Source organism: Schistocerca cancellata, chromosome 8 (genome assembly GCF_023864275.1).
Source record: "Schistocerca cancellata isolate TAMUIC-IGC-003103 chromosome 8, iqSchCanc2.1, whole genome shotgun sequence".
In the NCBI taxonomy this organism is placed as follows: domain Eukaryota; kingdom Metazoa; phylum Arthropoda; class Insecta; order Orthoptera; family Acrididae; genus Schistocerca; species Schistocerca cancellata.
Genome location: NC_064633.1, coordinates 129,398,439 through 129,421,326, shown reverse-complemented (window position 1 = coordinate 129,421,326; position 22,888 = coordinate 129,398,439). Strand labels below are relative to the sequence as shown.

The window sequence follows — 22,888 nt, the reverse complement described above, 5'->3', positions numbered from 1 at the left end:
ACTAACCTAAGGACATCACACACGTCTATGCCCGAGCAGGATTCGAACCTGCGACCGTAGGTCGTGCGGTTCCAGACTGTAGCGCCTTTAACCGCTCGGCCACTTCGGCCGGCCCACTTGGGTCTCTTTATTACCTAAAAGATAAATATTATCACATCCCATTCTGGTATATAGTTCATTTGCTAAAATGTCGCATAAACCTCTTGACTTTTGGGGTTCACATATAGGTGCAGCACTTACATAGATACAAATTTACGTATGCCAGGTAATATAAAAAATATTATATTTATATAAAGACGTCCGGAAAATTTAGTTTTCGGCTTGTTTCCATTATCATGAGAATTAAATAATTATACCTGTTCAGAGAAAACGATACAGGATTCTTGTTAAGTAATACTAACTTCACTACTGATAGGAAGAAGAACCAAAATGTACGTATCGTTTTACGTCTAGAAACTGATGGTGAATCTGAAGCGAAGCAGTCAGTACCAATACATTACATTACACATTACATGGTACTAATTTCTTACGTGTTATAAACGCCGCCATTGGATTCAGCGGAAGCGTACAAACGTATCACACTTCCCACGTCTTATACTTTTCAGTGTTTCAGGTGTCAGTCTAACGGCATCACAGGCTGCTCAACGATCTGCACGTCAGTCACTGGTTCAGCATACGCAGTACGTTACAGATACCAAACACGTAAAAGGCGTTCGCAGTTTAAGCCGAAACATCGAGGTGGCCAGGCACAATGGCCTTCTCCCCACCTCCAACTCCTGGGAAAGACGATATTGAAGTGCTGATGAAAAATGATACGGAAGTGGGTTGGTGCTCGATTTTGCAATAGCCACATTACTTGTTGTATTGGTAAATCCACAGAAAACGAGAAAAAGTCTTTCGAAGGAACGCCACGTAGGGAAGACAAACAGGTCCAAGTAGGTGGCCACTAACGATCCCTGCTTATACACAGATGCTAAATTGTTGCTAATACAACGACTAAACCGTTTCCGAGGATCTTCTATGGTTCACCAATGTCGACTGTGTTAGCTTATGTTGACGACTCGCTTCATCAGTGAAAAGTGCTCATGAAGTGATTTCCGCAGTGATGGTGGTCTGTTGCAACTGCCAGCTAGCAACCTCCTATCGTGGAGGAATACCCACAGCGATAACCTTTCCACACGTTGCCAAACATGCTGCAATTAAGTAAAAAGATTATACCACTTAATGTGTAATGTAATTTACCAGTGTTGTTTATATTACTACGGACTCAGCGTCCATTTCCGGATATTGATGTGCACTATTTTGTACTTTTTCCTGTTAGGAATATACTTCTGAAGTTTATCCGCTAACACTATATTCACTCTGTGCAGCCTGGGATCGATGCAGTAATGTGGGAAGCAGATGATGGGGTGTTATCACTTCCTCACCTTCGTATCCGGTGGTACGCCACTCGTCTGGTGTCGTCTCTTACGGATCGACAGTATAATCCGTTGTAGTAACGATACGGGAACTGAATTTGTTACCAATTGAAAAATGGCCATGTCAGAAATATGGACCTGCACACCTACAATCGAGGAGTTGGAAAAAACGGTGATAATACTATGCTTCAAGAGAAGGAATGCCACAGAAAGAGTAAAGTACCTAATTAATATTTTGTATAACAGTTGATTTCTTAGTCCTTCTGATGTGTAGAAGATCATCTCCACACACACATCTCTCAAATGAGTATTGGTACACTGGAATTTTGCCCATAATTTTCCTAACCATAGACTGAACATTTCAACATTCTAATGTAAAAGTGTTTGTATGGGTTCTTAATGGAAAATTTCATGACACGCAAATTTTATTTTCAGTTAAATCTTTTGGAACAATCCTTTCTAATATACCTGAAACCTCGAATACGCTTCATAGAGAGCGTACATTTGAAGATTTAAAGTGATGTTTTGCACGTGGATAATCTCAAGAAGATTCTTTAGATTTAATTTAGATAGGCTGAAAGAGTTCTGCCAACGGGGCGACTACAGTTAAAGTACCTTGGGAGAACGCTGTCACTAGGAGAAAGGTTTGCACAACGAAACTGCCAAAATAAAATATCCCTTATATATCAGTACGCACATTTATTTCTCAAGAATCCGCATACAAGGGGAAAAACTAAACGTAGCGAATATCTACATTAAATAATAGCAAAATATGCATGAAGCATGAACTGTCTCAGTTACCCGTAATACACACATGATTGTCCCGAAAGTTACTGCGAAATTTAGTATACAAACATGTTATCTACAGTGATCGCGACACAATCAGCTACAGTAATCGCGACATATCAGAAATAATTACATTACGTATGATACAAGAAGAGGTACTAATCAAACATGCACAAGAAATAATACATGCACTTGCAAAGATAAAGAGCAAGATATAGTAGCACGAAGTTTTTGTAAGAATCTGCTTCCACAACGCGAAAAAATTGAAAACAGAAACTAAGAATGATGAACATGGCTTTAAGAAACGCCTAACATTATCGTGACACTGCTAAAAATACCGCGGTGCCGCCAGTCTCAGTTAAATTTGGACACTGATGTGCGAACACTTGCCACAGCACCAGAATCATACCGCGAATTGCTCTAAGAATTGTGCGTCCACCCTTCTGCTCATCGCCAAAGTCGGCCTCTGAGTGACAAAGAACTTCTGCTTCCCAAGTTTCTGGAAACGTATGAAAGAAAAGACTGTGCCAAAATCAGAAGTACCCAGTGCCCGTCCGTGATTATTTCATGACCTGACAGAGTTGAGGGAATATTCCACTCGATCCTCTTGTGTTCTGTTGTGTCCCTGAGAAAATCTACACATTGACATTAGCAGCCAATCGGGGCTTTTGGCTCATTGTTAAACTATGAGACAAGAAGAAACGCTTGTGCCTTTCTCTTCCATTCTATTTTTGAATTATCCTACTAGGATAACAGACGACAAAAAATTGCGCGCTTTTGCAAGGTACGCAGGCAACTGCCGCCGCTGCACGTCCATCTCGTCTGCAGGCGCTTCCATTGTCAGTTAGAAGACTGGATTCTCCAGCGCATTCCGGCCCAAAATTTAGTGTCGACCCCCCTGCTTCACTTGAAGCCTAGCGACGAGGTACCCTTCTCGTCACAACGACACCTGTGTATATTACGTGGAAGGAGTCTTTAATGACTGAGGAACTGTGTCACAAAAGACACGAGACAAGAGTGAGATTCCTATCTTGAGAACATTACACCAGACGGAAACTGATATTAATTTACTAAAATATGATTTACTTATTCCTTGCAAAGCTAAGAGGAGCATCTAATTATGTATGAGAGGTAATAACAGGGCTGGCTACTAATCTGATTGCTATTACTTCTGCTCTGATATCTGCTTATTCTTACACTGAAATAGATGGAAAAAATTAGTATCAAATGATGTATAATCAAAGCAAGGGGATCCTTTACTCAGTGTGCGATAGTGGAACCTACACCTGTGTCTTCCTGTATGAACTTTATTACTTTTTCTCTACGTTATCCATTGTGAGAGTGAATTACCATATTATTTGCCCTGGGAAAGGAGTAAGGGATGCGAACTCATACTATTTATTGATTATTAAAACCTAATGAATACAGTGATACCTTCCCTTGTGACAGGGTACACTACCTCAGCAAACAGGTAGCGAATGGAGGAAGAAGTAAACGGTTAAAAAATGCAGAAAGATAGATCAGAGGAATCTGAAGGATTACGTTCATCCGATAATGCTTACAAAAAAGGAAATGTTTCGAGACTATCTTTGCGGTAAAAGATTAGTTCCAAATATTTTCTAAAGAAAATTATATTTGTTTCTTTCACTGTGCCGTCTAGTTTATAACACGTATTATTGTAGGATCAGAGCAGTGAATTAGGGACCAACCTTCAGTTTGTTTTCAAAAATCATAGATCAAATACTTGAGTAAAATTGTTCCTATTATTAAAACAGATCAGAATAAGTTTACAATGTACACACAGTGTCCTAAAGTTCTAGAAGCTTATAGATCTAGGCCAGAAAAGGTGTAAAAGGAGTCAAGAGACAATACGTGAGTCACTAGATTACTACAAGGAAACTACAGTAAAATAATCGTATTAAAAAATTTAAATGACGAAAGCAAAGTATATTAAATGTGCAAAAACGCAATACCATAGCTACAAATGCTCTAAAAGGCGTTTAAAAAGCACAGACCATAGTGTAACAGCATAAATATCTCCAGTGTCAAATACAAAGCCATAGAATAATATCAAAATTCTATTGTGGAATAAAAATTCCAATCAGCCAAGTACCGACCGAAATGCACAAAATAGAGCTGAACTTATACAACAATGCAGGTCACAAGCGTACACCAGAAAATCGAAATAAAACTAATTAGAGTTCGTAATTTGAGAGGACAATAAATGTCAAACATGTACACAGATCAGCTAGATCATTATGACCACCGATCTCCTATCGGCATAAACCGGTCCACTCAATAGCTAAGTCACCTGGCCGGGAATGACTACTAGTCAGACACACGCACGGTGTTGTTGTATCAGTGTGCGTGCTGCCCATGCGTAGAATGGGAAAGATGGGCGATCTGTCCGTTTGACCGAGGACAGACTGGCACTAGCATTTCGGAAACTGCACGACTTGTTGGGTGTTTGACGACTGCTGTAGTGATTGTCATCAACACGTGGCGAAATCAAGGTGAAACCACGTCCAGACGTCTGGGGGTTGGCCGGCTACCCTTCGTGTCAGATGTAACTTGGGCAGACTGGTAAAACAGGACAGGCGGTGAACTCTCGCGGTACTAATATCCGACTTTAATGCTGGATAGAGTACAAGAATTTCTGAACACACAGAGCACGAAGCACTCCTGACAATGGCTCTCTGGGTCCGATGAGCCATGAAAGTGCCAATGTTAACACCACGACATTGTCAACTATAACTTAAATGGGCACTTGAACATCGGCACAAAACGTTGGCACAGTGGCAGAGCGTTGCATGGTCTGATGAATCCCGATGCCTTCTTCATCAAGCCAACTGGAGGGTGCGAATCCGTGGTCTTCCAGGGGAACAGCCCGTTGACACCTCTACTACAGCCCAGAGACAGTTTGGTGGCGGCTCCAGCATGGTATGGGAAACATTCACGTGGGCATCCATGGGTACAGAGGAGCTCGTGCAAGACACCAAGGCGGCCAAGGAGTACTGTATTTGGTTGCAGACCACGTACATCCCATCATGGCGATCGTATTTCCTCACAGCAGTGGGATTATTCAACAAGACACAGAACCAGGAATGTGATGGAGTTCGAGGAATCCAGTGACGATTTTCAACAGATGTGGTGCCTTCCCCTCCCCCCCCCCCCCCCCACAACTCGTCAGATCTGAACCAAATCAAACACATATGGTATGTGACTGAACGTGGCGTCAGAGAGCATCGACACTCTCCTGGAATTTGCGGGAATTAGACGACTTGTGTGTGCATATTTGGTGTCAACTCCATCCAGCGACCTACCAAGGCGTTATCCGTGGCAAAAGGAGACATACCGGCTATTAGGTAGGTGGCATAATATTCTGGCTAATCAGTGGACATGTACTTAGTCCCAAGTGAGAAACAAAAGTGTAAAGGAAATGATTATAATGTATTTATTTTAAACACAAATGATGTCAATTCATTGTTCCTAATGAAAGAAGACCATCAGAAAAGCAATTCATCTCAAGCAATAGTCAAAAACGTATAAAATGATAGTGATATCTAATGTAAAAAGGAAATGACGTGTGACTAGCCCCTTTGATCGGGTAGACCGTTTGCAGGGTGCAAGTCTTCCGATTTGACCCCACATCGCCGACTTTCATGTCGATGGGGATGAAATGATAATGATGAGGACAACACAACACCCAGTCCCTGAGCGGAGAAAATCTACGAGCCAGTCGGGAATCGAAACCGAGCCGTTAGGATTGACATCTGTCGCGCTGACCACTCAGCTACCGGGGACAGCCAGTGATATCTAATTATACGCATCGTAATTCGTTACAAATATACAAAGAAACGATCACCTAATCGAAAGTGAAGACTGTCCAGAGGTCTGTTTAAAAATTCATCAAATCTGGGTTATTTTACATGAAACTGTAGACGTAGCTGTGCCACAATGGGAAAGGGTGGAGCGATTGATTAAGTCAGGATTACATTTCCATTTTTTAAAATATTTATTAGAGATCATATTTGTATAAATCGTCGGTCGCTTATCACCGAACAAAAAATTCTCTTTAGATTGGTCCACAATACAATAATAGTATCAAACATTGAAACATTGGAAGAAAATTTTTAAAAACGATACTTTAGTTCGGAAACAAACCTTAGAAATTTATCATCAACCTCTCAATTAAAACAATAAACCTCACAATTTGATGAAAGGGCCTAACTTTATCCTACAGTAAATTTCGACGGTGTTTACTTTATGCACTAGTAAAGAACTACCTATTCACACTGACTTACAAGACAACATAGCAACTGATACCATTACGAGTCGCTAACCAATTAACAGTTTCACACTTTAGAAAAGAATCTGTAGCACTAGATATTAATTTTCACTAAGTGGTACGTAATCTGAGATGGACAATAACTTCTCTTGAATGAGATTTTCACTCTGCAGCGGAGTGTGCGCTGATATGAATCTTCCTGGCACATTAAAACTGTGTGCCGGACCGAGACTCGAACTCGGGACCTTTGCCTTTCTCGGGCAAGTGCTCTACCAACTGAGCTACCCAAGCACGACTCACACCTCGTCCTCACAGCTTTATTTCTGCCAGTACCTCGTCTCCTACCTTCCAAACTTTAGAGAAGCTGTCCTGCGAGCACACTCCGCTGCAGAGTGAAAATCTCTTTCTGTAAACATCCCCCAGGCTGTGGCTAAGTCATGTCTCCGCAATATCCTTTCTTTCAAGAGGGATAGTTGTGCAAGGTTCGCAGGAGAGCTGCAAGCCACTGTGTCTCCCACACACATCGGACGATCCGCTAACTATTCTGCCCGGCGTAGCCTTCAGGAAGAGGAACAGCAGCGCTGATAAACCTCCTTGCCACTTACGACAGCCTTCGTACCGCTCTTCAATGTCTGTCGACAAAACTATTAAGTATTTTGTCGCCAGCTTCCTTCTTACCCCAAAGCCCACTCGTTCGCCTAGATAAATCCATTTGGAGCAGAGAGGTTCCACTACATCGGGATAAGAAAGTCCCGACAACCAATTCCAGCTGCTGCCAACCTAGATAAAAATCCCATACACGGCACAAAATAAAACTGACAAGAAAAACACATTTGTCACACAGTTCAACGACAATCATACAATTACGTTCGTACGCACTCTAACATAACAAACCAGATGCACAGACAGTCAAGAATTCCCAGTAAGATACACCCATCTTCATGGGAAGCGTAAATCGTACTATATTCATCCTTCACAATCCCTATTACACTAGGTAATGGGATGTGCTGCTGCGGCAACTGTAGGACAACTGCTTAATTAGACGACTTGGCGAAGAAATTGAGAGGATTTCGTCACACCGGTTGGGTGTAGATGGGCCGTAGATATGTAAAGACATCAATCAGTTCGGTCTCTTGGGTTTATGCCATCTCCACCATCTGGCTCGCCTCGTCTGCCATCGAGGAAGTGACAGCAGTGTGTCGAAATGGAGTTTATTTCAACATGCACATGTGCTATATAAGCCGCCTAGTTTTCTGGTTAATAATGTCGTGACAGACTTCAGGAAAATGTCTTCTCCATGTCATCAGCTTAATTTTGCCCACTACTGAAAAACTGGCCGATCCTTAATCTTCAATGTTTATGTCATAATCCGAGCACGGCCTCTTCCTATGATTTACTACAGACTTGTACAGAGTTCATAGGCCAGCAATTCACCATCTCTTTGATATATAATCCAAGGTTTTATGATAAGCATCCCCATGAAGCAATAATTTTCGTCTAATCGTCTGTTTCGAGAACACGCTCTTACAGTTGTCATGTGCCACACGTCCGTCGATAGAGCAGTGGCTCTCCAAGGTTAGAGGAATACTGTTGAAAGCAACAGTCAGCCAAAGGTAACTGCGACGAAGGAGTGAAGTCAGCGATTATGGGATTCATCTACGCCCATTCTGACACTAGTAGTTGGGTAAAGGGACTACTGGTGCTGTCAGCATTGTTGCAGAATTTAACATGACAGACCCTCCCACCACCTCTGCCCTGACGTAGAAGTGCCAACATCGCACTGATGACTTGAGCAGATGACATCATCGGTTGTTCCCACACCTTCACTTCCTATAACTTCCCTCAAATCCCCTCCCCAAGCCCAGTAGCAAAATGGTGGGAAAAGTCACGCAGGGTATCCTGAGCTGTTCATGTGGAAGGAAATAGGATACTTTATTTTCTTCATTTTGCGTCTTATTGAAATTTCTTCCAACAGGGTAAGATTCAAAAATTGGGGAGTGGGGGGGGGGGGGGGGGGGTGGAATGGGGAAGTTGAGGAAAGCGCAGGTATTACGCTGTCCAGTAGTTACTTGTTATGATCACCTAATTGCACTGCTCCAGGTCATATTTGGTAATTTTTAGGATGTGCAGGTGTTACCTTGTTGAAAAAAACTTAAAATTTTCCTCTGTGTGTATTCTACTTCACGATAATGCCATGCTGGAAAGAGAAACCTCACCTCCATCCCATTCCCCCCCCCCCCAAAAAAAAGTGAGAAAATCTTTCTCCTCCCCATCCTGCTTAGAAATTGGGGGGTGGAATGCTCACTCTGTGCTGAGCTGCTGCCTGGAAACACGTAACATATTCTTTATTTTCATTTATTTTAGGGATTATCCTGTGTGTTCACCACCTTCTACCTCTATCTTGATGAGAAATTCAAAAATCATTGGAACAATTCCATTTTTTTCCACTGACTGTGAAGCAAGGGTGCTGGGGAAGAGTAGTTGCCATTGATTGAGAACAAGAGAGTAGGTCTAGCCAGTCTCGCCAATAACTGCTGGATATAGAGATGATATTTTCGCTATTAGTCTAGCACTAGAGAGTTGCTCCATCCAGTATAGCCAATAATGTTATGTGGGAAGGATGGGTAAAAGTAATAAAAGGGCTCCAGACTATCATTGAAGTGTAGGGGAGTAGGCTCCAGCCAATCTACAAGTGAATAGATGCTGGCAGGGACGTACAAATGGGTTATAATTTTAGGAAAGTGACCCACTGTCCAAATAGTGCCATAAATCTATTCTCCCTATGTCCAGGAGTCCTGTACCAACAGCATTAGGAAATTAAACATTCTTACAAGTCACAGATTTTGGCGATTTTGCTATCTAAGAAGTAAACGAAGTCTGGTAGATGGCTCTGGCATTGAACATAGAAATTAAATCAAAGAGCACCTTCGGGGAGAAACCATACATAGTGACAAAGACACATTTATGTGAGCAGTGGCGCCATTAAGTTAGTGTACTGTTCTGTATCGCGCCGCTAGGTCGAGGGTAGTATCGACTATCCCTCTTTCCGGTCCCATTGCCAATATCTATCTATCCTGGTGGGGTTGTAGCTGATGCAGATGAGGTTGATTCTGTCACAAAAGCAGTATAAGTTGCTGGTGCAGGTCTGGTTGTTACTGGGATAGATTTGGCTCGTGCTTCTTCTTGTGAACACAGATATAGTGATGATGTCGGTGGCAATGAAACAGCAATAGAAACGAAAGGCGCTGCTGGCTGGTACAGTTATGACATTGACAGCAGGGAGGGCAGTGGTGGCAGCAGCGGTGGTCGTAATGGAGCTGCAGTGCTTGCTGGGGCAATGATATCTGCACATGAGAAGGTAATAAATCTGGCGATAGAGTATGTGAGAGGAGGAAGACATATGGTGTGATCGAAATAGTGGGAAAGGAGGGAAATGAGAGAAGAGCAGAAGAGGATGTGAACATAATAAAGGAATAAGTGGAGATGGTGGAGTATAAATGAGAGTAGACGATTATATGACTGAGGATGGTGTAGTTATAGGTTGATATATTGGTGAATGAGGGCAGCTACAGCGCTGATTTGCTGATGGAGGCGAACATTGAAAGCAAATATGTGCACTCGCACTCACTGGCAGTGGCCAAGTCTAGTTGCAGCAACAAGTGGCAGAATAGGTAATAAATGGAAGCAAGAACAAGCAGCAAAGATGAGGACTGGGGGCAGAGGCGATGACAGAGGTGGGCAACACAATCTGCTGGCACTGGTGATGACGTAGGGCGTGAAGACAACAGCCGAAATTTGTCCCTATCGAGATTCTATCTCTGAGAGCAACCTGCGCAAGTGTTAGTCGATATGGAAAGAGGTGTAACAACCCTCATACCGCCATTCAGAAGTTTGTTCTCTCCTTACTATTATTTCATCCCCCTCACTCCATATGGGAAGAACTTGGACTGTCAGGGGATACAATTTCCAGCTCTTCAACCACATGAGAGTAATAATTTTAAAAACTTTGTAGAAAAACTAGACATTGCACTTGACAAAAAGGAATACAGTTTTGCACAATAAAAAATATATCGTCGGTTGTATACGTTAAAAAGTAAAAGACTGATTTGTTGATTACTTAAAATATAGACACAGATGAATGGAATCTGAGTGCTGCACACAGATATATAGGGACCAGTTGACAATAGCATAAGGTAAAACATAGAAGGACGATCTGTTAACTGACTGAAGTAGATGACAGAATTGCTGAGTGGAAGTAGATTGTCAGGGATATGGGTGTCAGAGGAGCACAGCTCTTAAGGATAATAATGTATGGAGGTGGCCTGTGTCTGTGGTTGTTAGGAGAAAGGATTTGGGAAGAATGAGGAGGAACGCGGTTCTGAACCAAGAATTAAGAGCTAGATGGAGAGGTGTGGAGGGGAGGCAGTCCTGACAAGGGAACGGTGGTAGGGATCTCTTAAATCTGATAGGACTGAGATATATCAGAGCGGATTCATGGTCAGGTAAGGAAAGGTGATCAAAGTTCCGTTAGGAGAGGAAATGAAGGCTGTGGTGTGTAGTGTTGACGTAATGTGATGGTACATGCATGGCAGAGTACCAGGATCAGCCAGCACAGAAAAAAAAATTGTGGTGGGATAGTGTTCATTCACAGTAATGCAGGATACTCAGAGATGTTCAAGATGGTTGACTACAGTGGAGAATTTTTATAAGTTGGTAGAGGATACAAGTCGGGGGGGGGGGGGGAGGATAAGCGGATCCAAAACGATAGGTGGAGTACATGGCAAAGATCCGCAGGGTGTGATAACATGAGTGAGGAGCAGAAGCCGACACTCCATGTTCGGCCAGTTAGTAGTTCTAATAATTTTAGTGCATTGTGGCTTCGTGCCGAATGGTTGGTAGAAGGGGCTTCCTTGTGACTTGGCGTCAAGTGTAAGTCAGAGGTATTTTAGAGTACTAGTTAGTGGATAGAATGGTCGCAAATAGTAATGCTAAAGTTCTTGGGGTTACTCTGCTTGTAATTATTGACTGAATTTTGGTAGCGTTTCTTTTTAGGAACCACTGGTTGCACCAGGAGGTGGAATGATTGAGATGGAGCTGGATGGATCGTTGGTATTTCTGGACAGTAGGATAGACAACGAGAAAGTCTGTGTCATTGGCATACTGGAGGAGATGAACAGGAGGAGGGGTCTTTGGCATATTGGCTGTGTAGAGGTCACACAGGAGTCAGAGGACAGCGACTAGGGACACACTTGCAGTGGGAGGGAAGATAAGGGAGTTGGTGTTGTTCATGATGATATAAGACGAGCAGTTATAGAGAAAGGATTTGATGAGGTGGACATAATTTATGGAAAGTACATAGGTCTGGAGCTTAAAGAGGTGATCAGAATGGCATACATGGTTGTATGGCGTTTTTTGGGATTATGGGAGATAAAAATGGCGGATTTTCACTTTTTGGTTGGAGTGGAGATGAGGTAAAGGAGTCGGTTATAGGAGTAGAAACTGGGATGGAAGCTACATTGATAAAGAGGAATGGCTAGATGTTAATGGATATGTCCGAATTGCAAGAACTTGAAAGCCTTACTTAAACACCGAGGTGAGGCTGATGGAACAGTAGGAGAATGTGTCAGGGGCAGGTTTATTAGGTTTAACGAAGAGGAGGATGCGACAGGTTTTCCACCGCTCGAAACAGAAATTATTTTATAAAGCGTGGTTAGGATTTCTAGGAAGTAGAGGAGGTATTCTTTCAGGTGTCTGAAGGCTATGCAGTCGTTACAGGGAGCAGTGTTATATTAGTCAGGGGCATTTGTTGAATAAGTTTTGTTGATATCGGAGTACTGAGTTCTGTCTGTGGGATACTGTTGAGCTATTGGAAGCTACGAGCGAGGTGTGGGAGAACGGTATTGGTATACTCATAGACTTAAGGGAATAAGAAGTAATCAAAGTGGATGTCACCTAAAATGATGAAGATGTCAGAGGGATAGGAGGCAACAATGTTGGCTTTGCTTGGGGTGTCAGGGAGAAGATGATTATCGTGCAGGTGTGTCTCAGTTTACCAGTCTGCAGAAAAATCGCAAAGGTGATGAGATTCACAGATGAGTAAGATAGCTTGTGTAAAGAGAATGGGACAGTAGGGATAGATTGGCTTTGTCGGAATGTGGTGAATTATGGCGTTTGAGAGTATCTGTTGTAGGAAGGCGAAGAATGGTGGTAGGGATGATAAGGAGGACAGGGGAGTGGTCTTCCAGTGGGATCAAGATCTGCTAAAGTAATGTGCACAAGGAGGTTAGGAAAGGTGGGGATAACGTCAGGAGTGGAACTGCTTTCAGGACAGGTATGCAGTGTGAGAGAGGCTATATCAGCATGGAATGAGTCAGTAAACCGACACAACCACTGGAGTTCAGCATGGGACTGACTATGGACGTTAAGGTGAGCAGCAATAGTAAAGGTCGGAAAGGTATGGTTTAAAGGGGTGAGGAAGTCGTATGGGATGGAATGACGTGATCGCATATAGGTAAAGGCATAGGCTACAGTCATAGGTTTGAGGAAGAGAGCGTGAATAAGATGTTTAGTAGCAGTATTGCATAGGCATTGAGGCCGATGTTCTTGCGGCACCCAATAGCAAGTCGATACTGGCCCATGGGTACCAGTTTAACTGTATGGTGGAGGATGAATGGCGAAGTGCAGATAGTATGGTGGGGTTTGGGGAAGGATTCATCGACAATGTCCTTCAATATGATGTTAGGGTAGGGTGTCCAGGAAGACATATTTCTTGGCTAGACAAGGAGTGGATATTTAATTTAATTTGTGTGTTTATTCACTATTTAGTGTGGCCTGGTTAGGGCCTTGAGGCCCCTTCTTACAAGGTGCAGTGAAGTTCTACGGCCTCCGATTTTTTTTCTTTGGACTGGAAAGAGATAGAAACATGCGCATTGTCTTAAAATGAGGCCGCGTTCATTGTCAATACGTCCCAGAGATGGCAGATGGAATTTTACCGCCAGCGGCGAGAATGAGAATTGTTTTAAATACTTAAAATGGTGACGTTTTCCTTACTTGAACAGCGTGCAGTCATTCGTTTTCTGAATTTGCGTGGTGTGAAACCAACTGAAATTCATCGACAGTTGAAGGAGACATGTAGTGATGGAGTTATGGATGTGTCGAACGTTCGTTCGTGGGTGCGACAGTTTAATGAAGGCAGAACATCGTGTGACAACAAACCGAAACAACCTCGGGTTCGGACAAGCCGGTCTGACGACATGATCGAGAAAGTGGAGAGAATTGTTTTGGGGGATCGCCGAATGACTGTTGAGCAGATCGCCTCCAGAGTTGGCATTTCTGTGAGTTCTGTGTACGCAATCCTGCATGACGACGTGAAAATGCGAAAAGTGTCATCCAGGTGGGTGCCACGAATGCTGACGGACGACCATATGGCTGGCCGTGTGGCATGTTGCCAAGCAATGTTGACGCGCACGACAGCATGAATGGGACTTTCTTTTCGTCGGTTGTGACAATGGATGAGACGTGGATGCCATTTTTCAATCCAGAAACAAAGCGCCAGTCAGCTGAATGGAAGCACACAGTTTCACTGCCACCAAAAAAATTTCGGGTAACCGCCAGTGCTGAAAAAATAATGTTGTCCATGTTCTGGGACAGCGAGGGCGTAATCCTTACCCATTGCGTTCCAAAGGGCACTACGGTAACAGGTGCATCCCCCGAAAATGTTTTGAAGAACAAATTCCTTCGTGCACTGCGACAAAAACGTCCTGGAAGGGCTGCGCGTGTGCTGTTTCACCAAGACAACGCACCCGCACATCGAGCTAACGTTACGCAACAGTTTCTTCGTGATAACAACTTTGAAGTGATTTCTCATGCTCCCTACTCGCCTGGCCTGGCTGCTAGTGACTTTTGGCTTTTTCCAACAATGAAAGACACTCTCCGTGGCCGCACATTCACCAGCCGTGCTGCTATTGCCTGAACGATTTTCCAGTGGTCAAAACAGACTCCTAAAGAAGCCTTCGTCGCTGCCATGGAATCATGGCGTCAGCGTTGTGAAAAATGTGTACGTCTGCAGGGCGATTACGTCGAGAAGTAACGCCAGTTTCATCGATTTCGGGTGAGTAGTTGAATAGAAAAAAAATCGGAGGCCTTAGAACTTGAATGCACCTCGTACATCTGGACCGGATCAAAACAAACAGAAAATATTATTATTCATTGGGGCCATCTAGGACCACGTTAAGATTTTTGCACCTAGCGCGGACCTTGGCTTTTTTCTAAGTGCAGATTTCCCTGCTTGCTCTCTTCTGTCCAAAGTGTGTCTTATCTTCGGTTGCTCGTGTCGGATTATTCCGTTTCCCACTATCGTCTTTCAGAAAAGATCTTGAGGTTTGATGTGTAGTATCTTGATGTCTTATTTGGTGTTTTTAAACCATGGCATTATAGTGATAGGTTTTGAATCAAAACAGAGGAATATATTTTTGATTAACCTAATTCCGTCCATTCTTTTCAGATGACCTTAAAATCGTAATCGTCTTTTACGGATTATGTCTGTAATTTCTTCTATTTTACTGTACACTTCCTTGATGGATCTCTTTTGATGGATCCCATTCTTCTACTTGGATCCTAGGATTCTTCTAATGATTTTTCACACTTTTGCTCTCGTTCTTCGAGGAGTGTTTTATCAGCATTTAGGGATAAGGTTTTGGTTGCATACAAAACTAGAGATTTCGAAACTGTTTCTTAGGGACGAACGTTAGTGTTCTGAGAAAGGTATTTCTTGTTGTAGGTCGTGCGGGATGTTTGGTAAGCTGTTTCTAGTTTGCGTATCCGTTCCCTAAGCGCTTCCTTGTGCAGTCCATTTATCATGATGATCTCACCCAGGTGCTTGAATTTGTCTGCCCAGGCGATTCCATTTTGGTGGGGTGTTTTTAATGTTAGTCTTGAATTATGGTTTCTCAAATGATATTTGCAGGGCAGTTTCTTCATCGATTTCTTTTAACAGTTCGATTTGAACTCTAACGGTACCTACGTCGTTTGACAGAACGGCAATGTTATCGGCAAAAGCCATGCAGTCCACCTACATCCCCTTCGATTTGGTTCCAATTTGAAACTGGCTATAGTTAGCTTCCATTAATCTTTCGCGACTAGTTCTGACGATGTTTCGAAGGACGTAGTTGAAAAGCATTGTAGACAGGCCAACACCTTGCCTTACCCCTGTTTCGACATCAAAGGAATCCGAAACACAACCGGGGACTTTTAGTTTGAATTTTTTATCTTTTAGTGTAGCGCTAATTATTGCCTGCACTTTAAGGTCAACTCCGAACTCATTTAGGATGTTCAACAGGACATCCAGGTCTATGCAGTCGTACGCCTTCTTGAAGTCCACTAAGACTGAAACATAGTGTTTGAACATTAGAGTATATATCTGATTATTGTATGGAGGTTGTAGATCTTTTTGGGTGTGGAGCGACTTTTTATGAAGCCCCCTTGGTATTCACCTATTTGACGTGCGACTTGGCCTTCTAAACGCTCCAGAATGGTTAGTGCGAGAATTTTATTGTTTACCGGTAGCAGGAATATTCCCCGGTAGTTATTAATATTTCATGCTGCCTATCTTGTGCAAGGGATGGATCAGGGCCGTTTTCCAATCTTCAGATAGTGTTTCCTCATTCCAAATTTTTTCTGTTTGTTTTTGTAATATTTGAAGTGATTCCTTTGGGGCATATTTCCAAAGCTCTGCTACGACTGAGTCTTCTACAGGTGCTTTGTTGTTTCTGAGACGGGCAATGTGGCGCTTGATTTCATCTTTGTCAGGTGGTCTGGACTCTGGGCACCTGAGCAATGAGGTTTGGGGCTTTGTCACAATACAGTAAGTCTCGAAAGTCGTCTGCTAGAATATGACAGTTTTCTTCGTTAGAAGTCGGCACTGTACGGTCCTTTCGCTGAAATCGTAGGGTTAACGGTTTGCAACCGGTCAATTTGCGTTTGAAGGCTCTGTAGCACTCTCTGGTTTCATTCCTCCTAAAATTTTATTCAAATGGTTCAAATGGCTCTGAGCACTATGGGACTTAACTTCTGAGGTCATCAGTCACCTGGGACTTAGATCTCCTTAAACTTAACTAATCTAAGGACATGACACACATCCATGCCCGAGGCAGGATTCGAACCTGCGACCGTAGCGATCGCGTGGTTCCAGACTGAAGCGCCTAGAACCGTTCGGCCACAACGGCCGGCAAAAATTTTGTTGTATTTTCTCATTGATAGATTTTTCGTACTTACGCTTCTCAGATATGATTGCCCTGGCTGTTTGGGTACGCTGGATTTTGTAGTTTTTCCAGTCAGTTTCCAATTTAGTTGAGTAGAAATGTTTCCATGCACTGAGCCTTTATTTGAGGATTGACTCCCATGTACAATTCCACCAGGCATGTTTTTTACTTGTTTTGATTTCTGCAACTTCTTTGGCAGCCTCTATAAGGCACTGATGATAATGAAGTCACAGTCGCTTGGTCTTGCCTTTTTTTGGAACTCCAGGACCATTTGGCGAAGTTTATCATTGTCAAAGCGTATAATTTTTCTTGGTGGTCTTCCTCATGTCTGTGGATATAGGTTTGAGTTTAATTATGGACATGTAATGATCTGAAGCCACACTTATGTTTTTCTTTCCTTTGGCATTCATAATTTCACGGCTGTTCCTCCTGGAGATCGCGACGTGGTCTATTTGGAACTCTCTCTGTAGATGGTGAAAGTATGTCGACATTAGTTTCAGGTTGTGAAATTCACAGATGTATACAGATAATCGCAGTTTTGGTTGGTTTTCTTATGGACAAGGTTATTTCATACAATTTTCTTGTATTTTTGTTCTCTGACGAGTTGGGCATTGCAGTCACCCATAAGGAGTTTCATATGGTGTTTAGGAATTTTAGATAATTATTTATCCGGTAGGTCCCAGAAGTTATCCACTTCTTCTGGATCAGATCTATTTTTATCATTTGTAGGAGCATGCACGTATACTAGAACGTGGCTTTGATGGCACATTTCACTGACAGTTTGGGTAATCTGTCATTCACTGGTTTAAAGCTTGTGATCGATTTAAGGATCATGGTTCTCACAACAAACGCGGTTCCAAGAATCACAGCTCCATTGAGGATCCGTTTTTGGTCTCCAGTCTTAAAAAATCGGTAACCGTCGGATTCAAAAATCTCTTCATCTGGGTACCTTGTTGCCTGTAGGGCAATTATGGAGATCTGATTTTCTTGTAGGGCTTTAGTGAGGGTTTCCAGCTCGCCAGTTTGTGTGAGTGAGTTTATGTTATAAGTTGCCAGAAAGGTTTTTGATTTAGTTTTGACTTTTTGATAGCGCGTAACACACTGAGACCCTCCGACTCGTATCATGAATGATGCCGAGTCTCCCCCAGAATCAGAATGAGGCTCGTGCGCCGTGGCGTCCCCCTGGGGTAATTGTCTTGAAATGTGTCATCATGCTTCTTGAATTCAATTTTTTTTGGACGCATACGCATCCTGGTTTCAACTATAGCTGTTAACCCTACAGGTTGGCTCAAGATATTTTCTGGCTTCTGTGTGGTTCTTTCTTGTCATGGTTTCCTTCCTTTAGCCTTTGATAAGCCAATATCACACTACAAGGCAGCAGTCGCTGGTTTTTGTCCACGGAGTCACAATAATACGAGATGCATTCAAGTTCTTAGGCCTCCGATTTTTTTTCTCCAGACTGGAAGGAGATAGAAACATGCGCATTGTTTTAAAATGAGGCTGCGTTCATTGTCAATACGTCCCAGAGATGGCAGCACCGTACGGCAGATGGAATTTTACCGCCAGCGGCGAGAAAGAGAACTGTTTTAAATACTTAAAATGGCGACGTTTTCCTTACTTGAACAGCGTGCAATCATTCGTTTTCTGAATTTGCGTGGTGTGAAACCAATTGAAATTTATCGACAGTTGAAGGAGACATGTGGTGATGGAGTTAGGGATATGTCGAAAATGCGTTCGTGGGTGCGACAGTTTAATGAAGGCAGAACATCATGTGACAACAAACCGAAACAACCTTGGGCTCGCACAAGCCGGTCAGACGTCATGATCGAGAAAGTGGAGAGAATTGTTTTGGGGGACGCCGAATGACTGTTGAACAGATCGCCTCCAGAGTTGGCATTTCTGTGGGTTCTGTGCACGCAATCCTGCATGACGACCTGAAAATGCGAAAAGTGTCATCCAGGTGGGTGCCACAAATGCTGACGGACGACCACATGGCTGCCTCTGTGTCATGTTGCCAAACAATGTTGACGCGCAACGACAGCATGAATGGGACTTTCTTTTCGTCGGTTGTGACAATGGATGAGACGTGGATGCCATTTTTCAATCCAGAAACAAAGCGCCAGTCAGCTGAATGGAAGCACACAGTTTCACTGCCACCAAAAAAATTTCGGGTAACCGCCAGTGCTGAAAAAATAATGTTGTCCATGTTCTGGGACAGCGAGGGCGTAATCCTTACCCATTGCGTTCCAAAGGGCACTACGGTAACAGGTGCATCCCCCGAAAATGTTTTGAAGAACAAATTCCTTCGTGCACTGCGACAAAAACGTCCTGGAAGGGCTGCGCGTGTGCTGTTTCACCAAGACAACGCACCCGCACATCGAGCTAACGTTACGCAACAGTTTCTTCGTGATAACAACTTTTAAGTGATTTCTCATGCTCCCTACTCGCCTGGCCTGGCTGCTAGTGACTTTTGGCTTTTTCCAACAATGAAAGACACTCTCCGTGGCCGCACATTCACCAGCCGTGCTGCTATTGCCTCAGCGATTTTCCAGTGGTCAAAACAGACTCCTAAAGAAGCCTTCGCCGCTGCCATGGAATCATGGCGTCAGCGTTGTAAAAAATGTGTACGTCTGCAGGGCGATTACATCGAGAAGTAACGCCAGTTTCATCGATTTCGGGTGAGTAGTTAATTAGAAAAAAAATCGGAGGCCTTAGAACTTGAATGCACCTCCTAATAATTTTCAATATTAATAAAACTAATAATAATGATAATAATGATAGTAATAATAATAGTAATATTACTAATTACAATAAAATAATGGAGAAATTAAAATTGATAATAATTGCTTATTACATCACAAATTCACTAATAATAATAAATTAATAATTTACAATAATGATAATAACACCACTAACAGTAATAATAAGATGGAGGCTCCTGTCGATATCCCCCTTACTGAATTCCATGCCGAATTCCTCATGTGCAACTTATATAGCCAAGTTTACTGTATCTTCCGTCTCTTCTTCGGCCACGCCAAATATACATAGACTATTTCACGTTTTGTACTGTACTGCCTCGTCCATTGCAGCCGACCGTTTTTCTCCTAAATGTGTCTCTTTCTCATACTTAGACACAGCCATATTTCTTCAACAGTGTCACGATTTTTCGTTAGAGCTGCTGCCGTTTCTGGGTTTAATATAGTTCCAGCGATCATATCGAGCTTATATTTCTCGTAAAGCGCTGCCCTTACCTAGGAGCTGACCAGTACGGCTATACCAGGAACTGTGGCCTCACATTCCACCAAGATATGAGCTGCTGCTCCTAGTTTCACTGATTCAACTGTTTATACGATAAACACGCTGCGATAAAGACAGTAAGCGTGAGCAGATAACCTGCACCACGCTTTACTGATCAACTCAAACACCTTATGAGTATCAGAGGCGCAGCACACAGGAAGTATAAACGCCACCCGACCTCCGAGAACCATCTCGCCTACAAGCAACTACGCCACTGAGATAGTCAGTCGGTAGATATGTTACACTCACGTATGCCCACTCATTGACAAAGGTCCTCTGTCATATGGAAAAATGTGCGACGGCTAGGAACTGCCAAAGAATCTGCAGCTGAACATCTCGTTCCTGTTCACGATCTAAATGAGTATTTCGCCATCTCAACAGCTCTAATCGACCAACGAACAAGGGCTCAAACAATCGAATACCTTGTGGCAACTGCTGTCGGTACAAACAAAAAACTTTTTCTGCATCCGGTAAGCCTGCGCGAATTCATTCTGCTACTGCAGAACGCGGCAATATTACAATACAAGAGATCAGATTGCTTGTAGATCCATTACTTCCGGTAATAACGTATATTTCTAACCATTCCGTGACGTCCAGCATCTTACAAATGGGCTGGAAAAGACATTCATAAAACCCCTACCCATAACGGAATCTGCCAAGGAACCTTCTGATTATAGGCCCGTTTGCATTCTACCAGCATAATCTAAGTCTTTAGAGCTCATTGTTGCTTAACATCAACTTTGGATGAATACGAGTCTAGTTTCCAGAAAGATCGAAACACGAGAACAACGCTTATAAAAGTGGCTGACGAACTGAGACAAACAATGTGAAGCGTCGCAGCTATTACGCGACTGCAGATTTTTGCAGTAAGTTTTGTTACGTTATGGCAAGCTGTTTTGGGGGCCTGCATTATAGTAGCATTCGGCGCCTGCCGACTTGACGCCTGCAGTATGCGTCATAGCGTCATAGCGCTAAAGCGGACCGTGAGAATTCTCACTGTGGCGTGTACTTAAATCACTTATTCACCTCACCTAAGAAACTAAATAACTATGTTAGATATTATCTGTTGCATTCCAAATGAGGTACATGACCTTTTGTTATTCAGACGAACTTTATGTCGAAATTTGATACCACTACCTACAATAGTGTTGGAGATATAAAAAAGCCATTAAAAAGTACTTAACCAACAGGTAAGAAAGTAAATTCAGATAGGAGCAATAACAGTTTATATTTCTTTTGTTATCCGGAAACATTAATAGCACTGTCATTGTGCTGGTTTATTTTATAAAGATTTTCTAAACTTTCGATAATTTTTCTTTCTTAATGAAAATAACAGTTTAAAAGTTCATACTTATATTTTGTATTACGGTGAGTGTAAATCAGAGTGAATGTGAGTGTGTATGTGGGAATATAAATTCTGTATCGTATTACACCTTACGCAACTAGCAAGTGTTATGCCACCAGGGTGTCATGAAAACTGTAAATCCCCCAAACTGGCGGATGATGTATGCCTACAAGTGTTTGTTTTAGTAATAAGGCAGCCAGAAAGATAATAACAAGATAATTAGTTCTAAAGTACATTTAAAGCACAGTTTTCTCTTAGTTTTCGTTTGGTTTGGTTTGGTGGAACATTTTGTTAATATTATCTGCATGAAATAACGTAAATCCATCTGCGAATGTTGATTGAAGTAAAACATTTTAAGGGTGAATATGATCTTGCAAGATTGATCTGATTGGCTGTTCGTTTTGATCAACCAACCAGAGTACAGTCTTTCCCGCGCATTGGAATAAGTTATATGCACTGAAAGCAACGGCATTCGGACAGTCGTGGACTACTTTCCAGGCGAGAAGGTCGTGTTAGACGTGTCCGAAAAAGTTATTTGTTTAATGAAGAAGTGACTGTTATTTCGCGTTCTGTTTATAACGCCGTGCAAGCAGATGCATTTTCGGACAATTCGGTGAAGTTTGTGACATTTTGGAGTGTTTGTTATAGAGAAAACTGTGTGTGAAACTATCGGCCTTTGTGAAGAATTCTGTGTGGCGTGTTCAATATGCATTTACAGAACATTTTTTGGCGAGCATCTTCTTTTGAAGAATCCACTGAAAAGGACCGAGTGTGAAACTCATTTCGTTGCAGAGTGTTGACTGTATTAATCTCGTAGTTTTTGGGTTGGACTTAGTACATTTCTGGCTGTCTTGCGTGTGATATAAGCTGCATGAACTAGTAGTAGATGTGCAACCGACGTAAATGTGGGCATGTTGACGAAGGAAGGAAGCATCCAGTTGTGCCCATTATTACTACAGGTTTACAGGTTTATTTTGTTACCTGAGTTACGCGGGCTACCCAATCGTAAGTATCGACGATGATTTTCTTCAGCTCTGCTTCAACATCGTCTAATAGTACCTACGAACGCAGAGCAACGGATGGTGAACGAACGCTGTACTGAGGTAGGTGTACATTAATTTGCAGCTTGCTTCACTCAGTGCTAGCGAACTTTTTAACATCGCTCCGCCGAAAATGGACAATCAAGAGGTGACTATTAAGTGCATTTCGCAACTCAGCCAAGCCTTGATATTCTGCTTGTTAAACTCAAATGTCAAAAGTTTTCTTTGAGTGCTGTACAAGGAATCCAGTCATACCTTACATAGCGCCAACAGTAATGATCGGAACAAAGAGGTCACAATGAAAGGATTTTTTCATGTGTTCCACAAGGATCAGTACTGGGCACATTACTTTTCTCGTTATATGATAATACTGTGTCGACTATTACCTCCCACTACACGTATCATTCATATGCTGACGACTTCGTGGTATACCTAAGTGAAAGCCCAACAAATCT

At 42.6% G+C, this 22,888-nt stretch overlaps 1 non-coding gene across 1 annotated transcript; it reads right to left on the bottom strand.

The window, feature by feature from the left end:
- Positions 1-6,709: 6,709 nt before the first annotated feature.
- Positions 6,710-6,784, bottom strand: Trnas-aga (transfer RNA serine (anticodon AGA)). Its single transcript has one exon. It is a non-coding gene; the product is annotated as a tRNA-Ser (tRNA).
- Between the last annotated feature and the right edge of the window lie 16,104 nt (positions 6,785-22,888).